The 16,306-nt window shown below is 35.4% G+C and overlaps 12 non-coding genes across 12 annotated transcripts; 11 read left to right on the top strand and 1 right to left on the bottom strand.

Moving 5' to 3' along the window:
* Positions 1-6,477: 6,477 nt before the first annotated feature.
* Positions 6,478-6,549, bottom strand: TRNAE-CUC. The gene has a single exon. It is a non-coding gene; the product is annotated as a tRNA-Glu (tRNA).
* A 2,267-nt stretch (positions 6,550-8,816) lies between these two features.
* TRNAE-CUC lies at positions 8,817-8,888 on the top strand. The gene has a single exon. It is a non-coding gene; the product is annotated as a tRNA-Glu (tRNA).
* Positions 8,889-9,226: 338 nt separating this feature from the next.
* TRNAE-CUC lies at positions 9,227-9,298 on the top strand. Its single transcript has one exon. It is a non-coding gene; the product is annotated as a tRNA-Glu (tRNA).
* Positions 9,299-10,151: 853 nt separating this feature from the next.
* On the top strand, positions 10,152-10,223 carry TRNAE-CUC. Its single transcript has one exon. It is a non-coding gene; the product is annotated as a tRNA-Glu (tRNA).
* A 337-nt stretch (positions 10,224-10,560) lies between these two features.
* Positions 10,561-10,632, top strand: TRNAE-CUC. The gene has a single exon. It is a non-coding gene; the product is annotated as a tRNA-Glu (tRNA).
* A 338-nt stretch (positions 10,633-10,970) lies between these two features.
* On the top strand, positions 10,971-11,042 carry TRNAE-CUC. Its single transcript has one exon. It is a non-coding gene; the product is annotated as a tRNA-Glu (tRNA).
* Positions 11,043-11,379: 337 nt separating this feature from the next.
* Positions 11,380-11,451, top strand: TRNAE-CUC. The gene has a single exon. It is a non-coding gene; the product is annotated as a tRNA-Glu (tRNA).
* Positions 11,452-11,789: 338 nt separating this feature from the next.
* TRNAE-CUC lies at positions 11,790-11,861 on the top strand. The gene has a single exon. It is a non-coding gene; the product is annotated as a tRNA-Glu (tRNA).
* Positions 11,862-12,198: 337 nt separating this feature from the next.
* On the top strand, positions 12,199-12,270 carry TRNAE-CUC. Its single transcript has one exon. It is a non-coding gene; the product is annotated as a tRNA-Glu (tRNA).
* Positions 12,271-14,059: 1,789 nt separating this feature from the next.
* TRNAE-UUC lies at positions 14,060-14,131 on the top strand. The gene has a single exon. It is a non-coding gene; the product is annotated as a tRNA-Glu (tRNA).
* Positions 14,132-14,715: 584 nt separating this feature from the next.
* TRNAE-CUC lies at positions 14,716-14,787 on the top strand. The gene has a single exon. It is a non-coding gene; the product is annotated as a tRNA-Glu (tRNA).
* A 1,023-nt stretch (positions 14,788-15,810) lies between these two features.
* TRNAE-UUC lies at positions 15,811-15,882 on the top strand. The gene has a single exon. It is a non-coding gene; the product is annotated as a tRNA-Glu (tRNA).
* The last annotated feature ends 424 nt before the right edge of the window (positions 15,883-16,306 follow it).

Consider the following 16,306-nt stretch of genomic DNA (forward strand, 5'->3'; position numbering starts at 1 on the left):
ATGAGTAGCAATGATCAATACAGGATGCCGGAGACGGGAAGAAAGAGAGAGAGGGGGTGGGGGGGGGGGGGTGAATTGGCCGACGACCCCCCCACACACACCCATACAATTTCATCCAACTGGTGAACATTTTATTTTCGGGAGATTACCCCCATGCCCCCTCCCCATAATTGAAACTGATATGTCAAATTAAATCTTGACTAACATTTCCATAATTATTTGCAAATATTGTAATTTCATATTATGATTTTTAAAAATAAAAACACAAAAAATATACCAAAACATAATTAACCAATGGAAAAAAATAGTTCCTCATGATAGATCGGTGTATCTTGCTGTACTACTCCTCTCTCCCTTCCCACTTATTTCTTTCTCTAAAAAGAATGTTAGACAATCGTAAAGGAGTGAATTTCGCTCTTTCTTTCTTTCTTTCTTTCTTTCTTTTTTCTTTCTTTCTTTCTTTCTTTCTTTCTTTCTTTCTTTCTTTCTTTCTTTCTTTCTTTCTTTCTTTCTTTCTTTCTTTCTTTTCTTGCTTGCTTGCTTGCTTGCTTGCTTGCTTGCTTGCTTGCTTGCTTGCTTGCTTGCTTGCTTGCTTGCTTGCTTGCTTGCTTGCTTGCTTGCTTGCTTGCTTGCTTGCTTGCTTGCTTGCTTGCTTGCTTGCTTGCTTGCTTGCTTGCTTGCTTGCTTGCTTCCTTCCTTCCTTCCTTCCTTCCTTCCTTCCTTCCTTCCTTCCTTCCTTCCTTCCTTCCTTCCTTCCTTCCTTCCTTCCTTCCTTCCTTCCTTCCTTCCTTCCTTCCTTCCTTCCTTCCTTCCTTCCTTCCTTCCTTCCTTCCTTCCTTCCTTCCTTCCTTCCTTCCTTCCTTCCTTCCTTCCTTCCTTTCTTTCTTTCTTTCTTTCTTTCTTTCTTTCTTTCTTTCTTTCTTTCTTTCTTTCTTTCTTTCTTTCTTCCTTCCTTTCTTCCTTTCTTCCTTGCTTCAATCTTTCGCTCCCTCCCTTGGAAGTTGGCGGAAACAATATTCATATCAATGGTTATTTATTCATTCTTTATCAGCTTTATGTGATTCGACTCTGTACGGAGCATCGAACCCATATACCCTGCCAGTGTTAGTGCATCTCGGCTATACGACCAAACTGATGTTTAATCCATTTATCTCTTTATTTGATTTATTTTTATTTCTTTATACTCCTTCCCTCCAAGTCACTTAAATAAGTTACTCAACCATTTTTATCCCATACCGCACGTTAAATCTTATTGAAACATTTGTATATATTATACAAAAAGGAAAAAAAAGAAGATAATTTCGGAAGGGGCTTTAAGAAGTTATCTGATTCTATAATCAATTCCCAAACCTCTTCATCAATGACATTTCTTCCATTTTTGTTCTTACGAATTCTCAGGAATATCGATTAGCTTAAGAGCAGAAGGAATGTGCTTTACTATGAGGATGGTAATAATGTTACGTAACATAACATTCCACGATCGAGTAATGTACATTCAAACATGAATTGTATTTGAATGGTACGCGTTGGTCAATAAAGCTTGATAAGTTGAAAAATGGAATGCTTAAGGCGAGAATTTCGACAAATACTGAAGCGTGCTACGTCGTGTGTGGTTAAGAGACACATGATGTCCCCATACTAATGTAACTTTAATAACGTGAACAAAAAGAAATCAAGAAATGCGCCAAACACCTTTCAAATATCAATTTATTGCAATAAACATCCCAAGACATTGCATGGAGAGGGGCATAGTATATATATATATTTTCATTTTTATTTTTATTTTTTGCTTTGTCTTGCCTGGAGGATTTCATTCTATACAGTTACTGAATTTATCAAATTATGCTAATTTATGCATAGGAATCATAAATTTGGTTTAAAGGCTTTTCCTTTAAGCAATGATCTTTCAGTAGACCTGGTTAAACAAAAAAGTGGCATGGTCATACATTTTAGAATATTCCACTGTAATACGCTGTTTGTGTTTTCGCTCTTTTTCTGAGCGAATGTATGAAACAAAGCTGATTGCAGAAAATTGAGATATTTGTCGAAATCTTTAAAAAAATCACCACAAAAGTATAAATATGAAATACGTCCCCCAATGTTCACTCTCACGGATCATGCTTAGTAATATCATATTAAGTGCAAAGATGTTTTTTTCCTGAATTCTGAGAACTTGTAGGCCTAAAGATTGAAAATTAACATCCGAAGTCTGAAGGTGTTAATTTTACTGAACTATTGTAACCAATTATTGAACTGGGAAGACTTCTCTAACATGCCTTTATATTCATGGTCTGGGAAGTGGGTGGGTGGGTGGGTGGGGGTGTTGGGGGTGCTGAAGGCCCCCCCCCCAAGATTTTCACAGGGGTGCTGCGTGCATCATTTTCCTGCACTCCCTGGAATTCTGGTAGGTGTGCCAAATTGGAGAAATGTATGGAAAATGACCAAGAATTAGTGTTCAAACCTTTTTTTTTGGGGGGGGGGGTTGGGGGCTTGTCAATTATTTTTAGACCAAAGCTATCTTCATTTTGTAGCGACCCCCCTTTTTTCTTGTCAATTATACTTCAGCATCCCCAGCAAAAAAAGAAAACTTTCCCAGGGCCCTGTTTATTATTATGGTTCGAAAGAAATCGGACACTGGGGTCAATTGGTGACGATTGGAGTTAGTATGAATAAAGGTCGAAAAGGAAAGGCACTTTAAGAAAATTCATTTTGTAATTACCGAAGAGCCGATTGGAATTGTGTTCGCTTAGTCTCACAAATTAACATGGATTTTCCAGTCTGATATGGGAGGGGAATTATTGAACGTTTCCATTCTTCTACGCAATTTTCCCAGACTAATTATGCCGTGACGTCAGCATTACTGGGTGTGTAATTGTTAATAGCTTAAAATGCTCTTAATCAGTCGCTGACCTCTTAAAATAGGGGAAGTCTTTTGAAAAATCGATGCATGCCTGCATAACTCAACTCTTTTCTTACATTCGATATCTGAGGTACATTAAACGAAATCCTCTTTCTTTGAGATGTTTCTATGGGCAAGCATGCGAGGAATTTCATCCATCGTCACGTGAGCCGATTTGATATTTCCACATATGCTTTGTTAATTGTTGGCCGCTCTATTGTCACTTCGGCCATTATAGTCATTCGTGTTGGACAAAAGCGACTGAGACCAGACAACACACAAAAGCTGATTTTTTTTTAAAAAAAGAAGAAAACCCTACACAATGGTCAGATGAATTCAAACCTTTCAAAAGCCCCAGCATTATTTAAGTGTAACTATTTCCCACTTCGACACATCCTTCTTCTTTCGGTATCCACAAAAGACGACAAACGCCCAGGTAATTCCTTCTAAATGGGGCTGCCTTTTATCGGCGCGTCAATGCGTGCCCCGCACTGAGCGTACAAGAATCAATTTCATCGGCTATATCGCCACGGCTTATCGTTACAATGGGAGCGGTATCTACACTCTTCATACATCCCGTAATTGCTTTCCCAATTGCAGAATGTATCTTATGTCCACACAAAGCCACGTCATAGAGTACGACCTGGGCGGGACCTGGACTAATTACCTTGGGCTGGACAACCCTGAAAGGACCCTGACCATATAGCGGATGGTCATCGATCGATATCGCAAACGATCACAAGGATGGGAGTGTTTTGTCGTCTGATTCATAAGGAAGGGCTTTTTCTTCCAACGGAATGCAGTAGGAATGCGATCACCGGCGACTCGACCTTTTGGTGAACTCCCGAAGAAGTTTTTTTGGAAACTTTTTCGCGCCAAAACTATCCAACAAAGCTTATCTCTTGCTTGTTGTGATATATGTCTCGTTTATGAATTCATCGAAATCGAGGATTTTGATGTGATTGTTTGTAACTTGTTGAATTAATAAAGTTGGAGTACCTCAATAAAAAACAAAAGTAAGCATAAAATACCACCTCAAACATAACAGATCCTGATGATTAAAAATACATATTCAAAAGAGACCGATAGAAGACTGACATGTCAATGGTATAGATTAGATTGTTCAATGGATCCTTGCAAAATTACAACGATGAAAATATGAAAAAGGGATGGGATGAAATATTTCTAATTGCATTAAAATTTAAACATCATACAACATAAATCATTATGCATCTTCCAGTTGCAAGTGGTACGTAACTAATACGTGTTTCGAAATAAAGGTCCAATTATTCTAATACTATGTAATGTGAAATAACATAGCTTGGTTATAAATCATTCTTTATTGATTTGGCGTAATGCAGAAATAAAGAATGAAACATTCTCAAATTCATTTCGCTTTGATCCAAACGTGAAATTATAAAATCACTGCGTTTTTCATGATTCGTCATGCCCGATAACAGATAAGACTGTAAAGTTTTTGGCCTAAAACCCCATTCAGGCAAAATGCAATAGAAATGTATAACTCCACTTTTCCAAAAGCCCACTCATGATACAATTTTCGACAAGTATCTCATATGCCGAAAACAAATAACAAAATAAAAGGTACAAAATGCACCCAATAACATAAAGAGAGATCAATACAAGATAGATCTTTGATCGCTCTAATCCCTACTCCATCAACGCAAATGTTTTTCTTCTATCGAGGGAACTTATTACATTTATTACCCACGCTTCCCAGTTACTGAGCCTGTTTTAAAGTTTACAAGCCCATATAATTATGCCAATTCTATAGGGGGTTCTAATTCGATATATAGCGTTGTATCGATTGAGAAGTGTTTGCCGACTTGTACGGTGTATTGTTCGGTGTTGTCGCGTTGGGTATTACCGTCACCCGTACTCTTCATTTAAAATACACCGCGGAGTTCAATAGCGAGGGCGCAACTCTCAAGGACCTTATTGACGGATGCGAAAGACCTGCAAGTAATGCTTTGATGTTTCTCGAAGCTCCATATTCGCCTCTCCAATTACGTTTCATTCCAAGTTAGGCATCTCTCATCAACCGATCAATGTTCATCAACCATGTCACATTTTTCAAGGCAAACATTATTCGGATTTTCGTCGGTTAATCCATAATGATTTCTTTTTCAACAGATGAATATTCATATGTTCGTCAACCAATCAATCTTTATATCTCACCAAGGGCATGTATCCATATTTCCGCCCCAACCAATTAATGTTAATGTATTAATATTGTCAAACAATCGATATTATACTTTCATGAACCAATATTGGCATCCATATTTATATTTCCGCCAGCCAATCACTATTCACATTTTCGTCAATGAATTAATGTTCCAATTTCCGGCAACCAAACCATATTCACATTTTGTCAACAAATTGTTACATTTTTGTTCACCAAACAGTATTTATAATTTCATTAACGAATCAATATGTGTATTTTCGTCAACAAATTTGTATGCATATGAGTAGACGAAAATATGAATATGATTGGTCGACGAAAATTTAAATATGGGTTGACGAAAATGGAAAAAATGATTGGTTGATGATAATATAAATACTGATCGCTTGGCGAAAATACGAGAATGGGTTGGTTGACAAAAATATAAATATGGATTGGTTGACGAAAATATAAAAATGGATTGGTTGACGAAAATGTAAATATTGGTCGGTTGACGAAAATATACATGAAAATATGATTTGGTAGACGAAAATATGAATATAGATTGGTAGACATGGTAGACGAAAACATGAATATGGTTTGGTTGCCAAAATGGAAACATTGGTTAATTGACTAAAATATGAAGATTGTATTGTTTACGAAAATATAAACACTGATTGGTTGATAAAAAATAATCTGACTATTAATTGGTTGACGAAAATGAAAACATTGCTTGATTTGACGAAATTATGACGATTTATGAATGACGAAATTAATATAAATGTTGACGAAATATTAATATTCAATGTTAAAGAATACAGGGAAATATTTGCATTGATAGGGTGCTTATGAAATAGGAAAAATGTAATTGATTAAAGAAATTATGAATATCGCTTGCTTGATAAAGTCTAAAATACATGTATTTGTAGGAGATCAAAGGACGGATTACCGATTAGTTTCAGTCCTATCCGGAAGACGCGGTATATCAAGATAAATGCCTTAACATATATATATATACTTATCGACATGGATTTGGAATCCGTATTCACATGGCTACAGGCTGACAACATGAATAAGGGGTATAAAGTATTAAAGTGGGTGTAACTCAATTACATACATCACCCCCTTAACAATAGAGCCGCTGCTCGAATATAACCCAATGTGTAAGATCACTGCTCTCTTATTTAATTCATTGCTCTTTCATTTATCTTATTACTCAAATTTCAAATCAAATTTCGCAGAATAAATATAAGCTTAAATATCGTTACAAGTTAATTTGGAGGTGAATTTAAATTAGCAAACGACCAGATTCGAGCGAAATTGTTAAAACAAAAAAGGGTCTATTCCCCGTCCAAAAGGAAAATGACACTCAGTGTTACCCTGAGACAGAAAAAAAATGTTCCCACACCGGGAATCGAACCCGGGCCACGGCGGTGAGAGCGCCGGATCCTAACCACTAGACCATATGGGATTTCACGAGTACATATGTCAGTGTACCCTTCTGATATAGTTCTTTGGAACTCGTTTGGAGGTGAGATCTGGTGGATATCGTCACTAGCAATCACATTCTTCGACGCGCCTCTCTAATATTCACGTCTCAAAATAAATACTGCGAATCCATATCCATATTTTTGTCAACCAATAAATAATATATATAGGGGTAGAGCAGTTTGCTAACTGAAGTGGCTACCCTGGGTAAATAAAACGTTATTATTATTATTATTAATCATACATATCGTCAACAATCAATATTTATATTTTCGGCAACTAACTCATTAAAATATATTTCCGTCATCAGATCCATATATGTATAATTCGTCAACAGTCCCATGTTTATATTTCCGTACAACAATCCATGTTCATATTTTGAGAACAAATTAATAAACAAAAATATCTTGATACTTTCGCAAGCCAGTCAATGTATTGTCAAGCAATTAATGGTTGCTTGTGTTTCCGCTAGATCATGCCTCCGTAAGAATGTCTAAGAAATCTACATTATACTTTTGATATTATACTCACATGTGTATACGCGAAATCCCATGTGGTGTAGTGGATAGGTTCCAGTGCTCTCACCGCCGTGGTCCGGGTTCGATTCCCGGTGTGTGAACACAATTCTCTTCGATGTTTGTGCCAGGGTAAGGACGAGCAATTTCGCTCAACATTGGTCATTACCAAATCATACAGACGGTCACCTTCAATTCAACTAATAACTGATATTCAAGCTTATAATTCTGGTGTGAAAACCGATTAAAGAAATAAGAGAAATGGAATAGCAAATAAATTATTTGATATTTTTGTCAACCAACCTATATTTGTAATTTTGTGAACAAATTGAATAAACATTTTTGTCAACCGATTTAAAATTTAAGTTTTCGTCAACAAATGTTCATATATTTGTCAACCAACTCGCATTTACATTTTCCTCAACCGGTTCAAATATACATATTGGTCAACGAATCTAAATTCTTATTTGCTTCAACAATCCATATTTATATTTTACGTCATCCATTTCATATTTATATTTTCGTAAAGCAATTTACATTCATATTTTAGACAACCAATCAATGTTAGTATCTTGATGAACTCGCAGCATGAGCTCGTGAAATCCCACATGGTCTAGTGGTTAGGATCCGGCGCTCTCACCGCCGTGTCCCCGGTTCGGTTCCCGGTGTGGGAACAGAATTGTTTTCAGTTTGTTTTTGTCGTCCCAGGGTTCAGTACTATTTAGGTTTGGTACGAGGGGGGGGGGGGGGTAATTGTTGTTCATATTTTAGTCACTCTATTCATATTTTTTTCCTCAACCAATCTTTATTAATATTTTCGTCAACAAATTCATATTCTTATTTTCGTCCACCAATCAATATTCACATTTTCGTCAACAAATGAAAATTTACAATTTTGCCAACTGATCTATATTAGTATATTCGTCAAACATTTAAAAAATTACATTTTCGTCAAGCAATCTATACCTTCTACATTTTAGTCAACTGATCCATATTGGTATTTTCGTCAAGCAATCCACATTCATATTTTGGACAACCAATCAATGTCAATATTTTGGTCAACTCACAGCGTAAGTTCTTGAAATCCCATATGGTCAAGTGGTTAGGATCCGGCGCTCTCACCGCCATGGCCCGGGTTCGATTTCCGGTGTGGGAACACAAAGCTTTTCTATTTTTGTCTCAAGTCATTTTTTGGGTTTTTGGACAGGAGATGAACGTGTTGGGTTTGAGCAATTTTGATCAACGTTGATCATTAAAAAATCATATAGACATTCACCTTCAATTCAACTAATAACTAATATATTTACTTATAAATCTGTTGTGAAATTTATCAGAGAAATAGAAAAAAGGGAAAGCAAGGAAATAATGTTATATTATCGTCACCCGGCCTATATTTGTATTTTCGTCAACCAATGAAAAATCTATTCTCGTCAATCGACCCACATTTCTATTTTCGTCAACCAATCTATATTTATATTTTCGTCAACCAATGAATTTTCATATTTTGTCAACCAACCCGCATTTACACTTTCGTTAACTGATCCATATTAGTGTTTTTGCCAACCAATTAAAATTTACATTTTCGTCAACTGATCCATATTAGTATTTTCGTCAACCTATCAAAATTACATTTTCGTCAACCAATCTATATTCATATTTTCTTTAACCAATGCATATTTTTCGTCAACCAATTAATGTCAATATCTTGGTCAACTCATAGCATAAGTACGTGAAATCCCATATGGTCTAGTGGTTAGGATCCGGCGCTCTCACCGCCGTGGCCCGGGTTCGATTCCCGGTGTGGGAACATGCATTTTGTGCTCATATTCATATTTTAGTCACTTAATTCATATTCTTATTTTCCTCAACCAATCTATATTTATATTTTCGTCAACCAATGAATTTTCATATTTTTGTCAACCAACTCGCATTTACACTTTGGTTAACTGATCCATATTAGTGTGTTTGTCAACCAATTGAAATTTACATTTTCGTTAGCTGATCCGTATTAGTATTTTCGTCAACCTATCAAAATTACATTTTCGTCAACCAATCTATATTCATATTTTCTTTAACCAATTCATATTTTTCGTCAATCAATCAATGTCAATACTCTTGGTCAACTCACAGCGTAAATACGTGAAATCCCATATGGTCTAGTGGTTAGGATCCGGCGCTCTCACCGCCGTGGCCTGGGTTCGATTCCCGGTGTGGGAACCCAATATTTTTTCAAATTTGTTTTTTGGTCCTAGGGTAAGATTAAGTGTTGTTCAGATTCGGGACAGGGAGGGGGGGATTAACGCAAAATGTGTTCATATATATACTTTAGTCATTCAATTAATATTAGTATTTTCGTCAACCAATCAATATTCATATTTTCATCAACAAATGAAAATTTATTTTTTTGTCAACCAATAAATTTTCATATTTTGTCAACCAACTCGCATTTACATTTTCGTCAACTGATGTATATTAGAGTTTTTGTCAACTAATTAAATTTAACATTTTCGTTTGCTGATCCACCCTAGTAATTTCGTCAACCTATCAAAATTTACATTTTCGTCAACCAATCTATATTCATATTTACTTTGACCAATTCATATTTTTCGTCAACCAATGAATGTCAATATCATGGTCAACTCACAGCATAAATACGTGAAATCCCAAATGGTCTAGTGGTTAGGATCCGGCGCTCTCACCGCCGTGGCCCGAGTTCGATTCACGGTGTGGGAACATGCATTTTGTGCTCATATTCATATTTTAGTCACTTAATTCATATTCTTATTTTCCTCAACCAATCTATATTTATATTTTCGTCAACCAATGAATTTTCATATTTTTGTCAACCAACTCGCATTTACACTTTCGTTAACTGATCCATATTAGTGTTTTTGTCAACCAATTAAAATTTACATTTTCGTCAACTGATCCATATTAGTATTTTCGTCAACCTATCAAAATTACATTTTCGTCAACCAATCTATATTCATATTTTCTTTAACCAATTCATATTTTTCGTCAACCAATTAATGTCAATATCTTGGTCAACTCATAGCATAAGTACGTGAAATCCCATATGGTCTAGTGGTTAGGATCCGGCGCTCTCACCGCCGTGGCCCGGGTTCGATTCCCGGTGTGGGAACATGCATTTTGTGCTCATATTCATATTTTAGTCACTTAATTCATATTCTTATTTTCCTCAACCAATCTATATTTATATTTTCGTCAACCAATGAATTTTCATATTTTTGTCAACCAACTCGCATTTACACTTTCGTTAACTGATCCATATTAGTGTGTTTGTCAACCAATTAAAATTTACATTTTCGTCAACTGATCCATATTAGTATTTTCGTCAACCTATCAAAATTACATTTTCGTCAACCAATCTATATTCATATTTTCTTTAACCAATGCATATTTTTCGTCAACCAATTAATGTCAATATCTTGGTCAACTCATAGCATAAGTACGTGAAATCCCATATGGTCTAGTGGTTAGGATCCGGCGCTCTCACCGCCGTGGCCCGGGTTCGATTCCCGGTGTGGGAACATGCATTTTGTGCTCATATTCATATTTTAGTCACTTAATTCATATTCTTATTTTCCCCAAAAAATCTATATTTATATTTTCGTCAACCAATGAATTTTCATATTTTTGTCAACCAACTTGCATTTACATTTTCGTCAACTGATCTTCATTAGAGTTTTTGTCAACTAATTAAATTTAACATTTTCGTTTGCTGATCCACACTAGTAAATTCGTCAATCTATCAAAATTTACATTTTCGTCAACCAATCTATATTCATATTTACTTTAACCAATTCATATTTTTCGTCAACCAATCAATGTCAATATCATGGTCAACTCACAGCATAAATACGTGAAATCCCATATGGTCTAGTGGTTAGGATCCGGCGCTCTCACCGCCGTGGCCCGGGTTCGATTCCCGGTGTGGGAACATGCATTTTGTGCTCATATTCATATTTTAGTCACTTAATTCATATTCTTATTTTCCTCAACCAATCTATATTTATATTTTCGTCAACCAATGAATTTTCATATTTTTGTCAACCAACTCGCATTTACACTTTCGTTAACTGATCCATATTAGTGTGTTTGTCAACCAATTAAAATTTACATTTTCGTCAACTGATCCATATTAGTATTTTCGTCAACCTATCAAAATTACATTTTCGTCAACCAATCTATATTCATATTTTCTTTAACCAATTCATATTTTTCGTCAACCAATCAATGTCAATATCTTGGTCAACTCATAGCATAAGTACGTGAAATCCCATATGGTCTAGTGGTTAGGATCCGGCGCTCTCACCGCCGTGGCCCGGGTTCGATTCCCGGTGTGGGAACATGCATTTTGTGCTCATATTCATATTTTAGTCACTTAATTCATATTCTTATTTTCCCCAAAAAATCTATATTTATATTTTCGTCAACCAATGAATTTTCATATTTTTGTCAACCAACTTGCATTTACATTTTCGTCAACTGATCTTCATTAGAGTTTTTGTCAACTAATTAAATTTAACATTTTCGTTTGCTGATCCACCCTAGTAATTTCGTCAACCTATCAAAATTTACATTTTCGTCAACCAATCTATATTCATATTTACTTTGACCAATTCATATTTTTCGTCAACCAATCAATGTCAATATCATGGCCAACTCACAGCATAAATACGTGAAATCCCATATGGTCTAGTGGTTAGGATCCGGCGCTCTCACCGCCGTGGCCCGGGTTCGATTCCCGGTGTGGGAACATGCATTTTGTGCTCATATTCATATTTTAGTCACTTAATTCATATTCTTATTTTCCTCAACCAATCTATATTTATATTTTCGTCAACCAATGAATTTTCATATTTTTGTCAACCAACTCGCATTTACACTTTCGTTAACTGATCCATATTAGTGTGTTTGTCAACCAATTAAAATTTACATTTTCGTCAACTGATCCATATTAGTATTTTCGTCAACCTATCAAAATTACATTTTCGTCAACCAATCTATATTCATATTTTCTTTAACCAATTCATATTTTTCGTCAACCAATCAATGTCAATATCTTGGTCAACTCATAGCATAAGTACGTGAAATCCCATATGGTCTAGTGGTTAGGATCCGGCGCTCTCACCGCCGTGGCCCGGGTTCGATTCCCGGTGTGGGAACATGCATTTTGTGCTCATATTCATATTTTAGTCACTTAATTCATATTCTTATTTTCCCCAACTAATCTATATTTATATTTTCGACAACCAATGAATTTTCATATTTTTGTCAACCAACTTGCATTTACATTTTCGTCAACTGATCTTTATTAGAGTTTTTGTCAACTAATTGAATTTAACATTTTCGTTTGCTGATCCACACTAGTAATTTCGTCAATCTATCAAAATTTACATTTTCGCCAACCAATCTATATTCATATTTACTTTAACCAATTTATATTTTTATACGGTAAGATTGAGTGTTGTTCAGATTCGGGACAGGGAGGGGGGGGGGGTTGGGGGTTAACGTATTATATGTTCATATACTAGTATATACTTTAGTCATTCAATTAATACCAGTATTTTCTTCAACTAATCGATATTGATATTTTCATCAACTAATTCATATTGGTATTTTCGTCAACCAATTAATATTCATATTTTCGTCAACAAATTAAAATTTATTTATTGTCAACCAATAAATTTTCATATTTGGTCAACCAACTTGCATTTACATTTTCGTCAACTGCTCTATATTAGAGTTTTCGTCAACCACATAAATTTAACATTTTGGTTTGCTGATCCACACTAGTAATTTCGTCAACCTATCAAAATTTACATTTTCGTCAACCAATCTATATTCATATTTACTTTAAGTCTTTAACCAATCCATATTTTTCGTCAACCAATCAATGTCAATATGATGGTCAACTCACAGCATAAATACGTGAAATCCTATATGGTCTCTCACCGCCGTGGCCCGGGTTCGATTCCCGGTGTGGGAACACAAATCTTTTCTATTTTTGTTTTCAATTCATTATTTGGGTTTTTGGACGGGATATGAACATGTTTGGTTATAGCTGTCATTTTTGCTTATAAATCTGGTGTGAAAAATTCATAAGAGAAATAGAAATGGAATAGCAAGGGAATCATTTTATATTATCGTCAACCGGCCTATATTTGTATTTTCGTCAACCAATGAAAAACATATTTTCGTCAATCGACCCATATTTCTGTTTTTGTCAACGGATCCATATTTATATTTTCGTCAACCAATCCAAAAATTTATATTTTCGGCAGCCAATATATTCTTTTATTTTGTCAACAAACTTGCATTTACATTTTCGCCGACTGACCTATATTAATATTTTCGTCAACCAACCTGTATCCATATTTTCTTTAACCAATTCATATTTGTAATTTCGTCAACCATTTCATATGTATATGTTTGTAAAGAAATCCATGGTTATATTTTCGTCAACAACGAATATTCATATTCTTCGTAAACCAACAAACATTTTCCCCAACCGATTGCTCTTTATACTTTTGTCATTGTCAACCATTCTGAAAGAATATTTTCCTGAACTAAACAATATCTATGCTTACGTTCAACAATTACTCTGTATATTTTGTAAAATTTTCATTGTTCATTGGTGTTCTTTATTTAGTAAGGCAAATTTGTTTGTAGAGAAATAATAATTGTTTTCATGCTGATATAACCTTCAGTATCCCGAAGCGAACACACTTTCACTTGAAAATGAATATTGATGGTTTCCTTATTCGGATTTTCACAGTTTTTAGGGTAGTTTGGGCTTTCGAGACATTATACAACCCGGGGAAGCGTGTCGGAGAACGTGGTGATTGCTCTCATTATGGTAACGAATTCATGCGTTTCAAGGAATCAACGGTATAATCAAGGAGATCTCGTCTGGGTACAATAAACATAAAATCACAAAATGCATATGTGAACTCCCATATGGTCTAGCGGTTAGGATCCGGCGTTTTCACCGCCGTGGCCCGGGTTCGACTCCCGGTATGGGAAAACAATGCTTTTTTTTTAAATCTCAGGGTAAGATCGAGTTTCGGGCGGGGGGGGGGGGTGAAAGCGTTAGGTTTGAGCATGGACCTACAAAGGTCCAATTTACCAAAAAAAAATTGTGGATAATACCTCGGTTACATTTGCTTTACGGCGGCCGTACGGCAAGTCGAAACAGCCTTTTTTTGTACAGCCACATAAAGGTGATTTGAAAATGAATAAAACGAGGTTTTTCGACTCGCCGTACGGCCGCCATAGAGCAAATGGGAGCGAGGTATAACTGTGTTCATATTAATATTTTAGTCACTAAAGTCATATTCGTATTTTTCTCCACCAATGTATATTCATATTTTCGTCAACCAATGAATTTTCATATTTTTGTCAACCAACTCGCATTTACATTTTCGTTAACTGATCCATATTAGTATTTTTGTAAACCAATTAAACTTTATATTTTCGTCAACCAATTAAGATTTACATATTCGTCAACCAATCTATATTCATATTTTCTTTAACCAATTCATATTTTTCGTCAACCAATCAATGTCAAATACTCTTGGTCAAATAACTCACAGCGTAAGTACGTGAAATCCCATATGGTCTAGTGGTTAGGATCCGGCGCTCTCACCGCCGTGGCCCGGGTTCGATTCCCGGTGTGGGAACACAAATCTTTTCTACTTTTCTATTTTTGTTTTCAATTCATTATTAGGGTTTTTGGACGGGAGATGAACATGTTTGGTTTAAGAAATTTCCTTCAACATTGTCATATAGACATTCAGCTGCAATTTAACTAATAACTGGTATTTTTGCTTATAAAAATGGTGTGAAAATTCATAAGAGAAATAGAAATGGAATAGCAAGGAAATCATTTTATATTATCGTCAACCGGCCTATATTTGTATTTTCGTCAACCAATGAAAAACATATTTTCGTCAATCGACCCATATTTCTGTTTTTGTCAACGGATCCATATTTATATTTTCGTCAACCAGTCCAAAATTTATATTTTCGTCAGCCAATATATTCTTTTATTTTGTCAACAAACTTGCATTTACATTTTCGCCGACAGACCTATATTAATATTTTCGTCAACCAACCTGTATCCATATTTTCTTTAACCAATTCATATTTGTAATTTCGTCAACCATTTCATATGTATATGTTTGTAAAGAAATCCATGGTTATATTTTCGTCAACAACGAATATTCATATTCTTCGTAAACCAACAAACATTTTCCCCAACCGATTGCTCTTTATACTTTTGTCATTGTCAACCATTCTGAAAGAATATTTTCCTGAACTAAACAATATCTATGCTTACGTTCAACAATTACTCTGTATATTTTGTAAAATTTTCATTGTTCATTGGTGTTCTTTATTTAGTAAGGCAAATTTGTTTGTAGAGAAATAATAATTGTTTTCATGCTGATATAACCTTCAGTATCCCGAAGCGAACACACTTTCACTTGAAAATGAATATTGATGGTTTCCTTATTCGGATTTTCACAGTTTTTAGGGTAGTTTGGGCTTTCGAGACATTATACAACCCGGGGAAGCGTGTCGGAGAACGTGGTGATTGCTCTCATTATGGTAACGAATTCATGCGTTTCAAGGAATCAACGGTATAATCAAGGAGATCTCGTCTGGGTACAATAAACATAAAATCACAAAATGCATATGTGAACTCCCATATGGTCTAGCGGTTAGGATCCGGCGTTTTCACCGCCGTGGCCCGGGTTCGACTCCCGGTATGGGAAAACAATGCTTTTTTTTTAAATCTCAGGGTAAGATCGAGTTTCGGACGGGGTTGAAAGCGTTAGGTTTGAGCATGGACCTACAAAGGTCCAATTTCGTAAAGTATTGGTGGATAATATATCGGTCACATTTGCTCTACGACGTAATCGAAAACAGCCGTTTTAACATTTTTGCACATAGGTGGTTTGAAAATGAATAAAACGGGTTTTTTCGACTCGTCGTACAGCAAATGTGACCGAGGTATAACTTGTCATACAGGCATCACCTCCAGTTCAACTAATAACTGAAACTTTTTTATGGTTGGTATTCTGTCATAAAAATACATTTGTGCAACTGAAGGAAATCTATCTTAATCTTTGTACTAGAAGGGCAAGGACTTGAAAAGAAAACAGCCGTTTTAACATTTTTGCACCGGCCGCATATAGG

This window comes from Lytechinus variegatus, chromosome 17 (genome assembly GCF_018143015.1).
Source record: "Lytechinus variegatus isolate NC3 chromosome 17, Lvar_3.0, whole genome shotgun sequence".
Taxonomy (NCBI): domain Eukaryota; kingdom Metazoa; phylum Echinodermata; class Echinoidea; order Temnopleuroida; family Toxopneustidae; genus Lytechinus; species Lytechinus variegatus.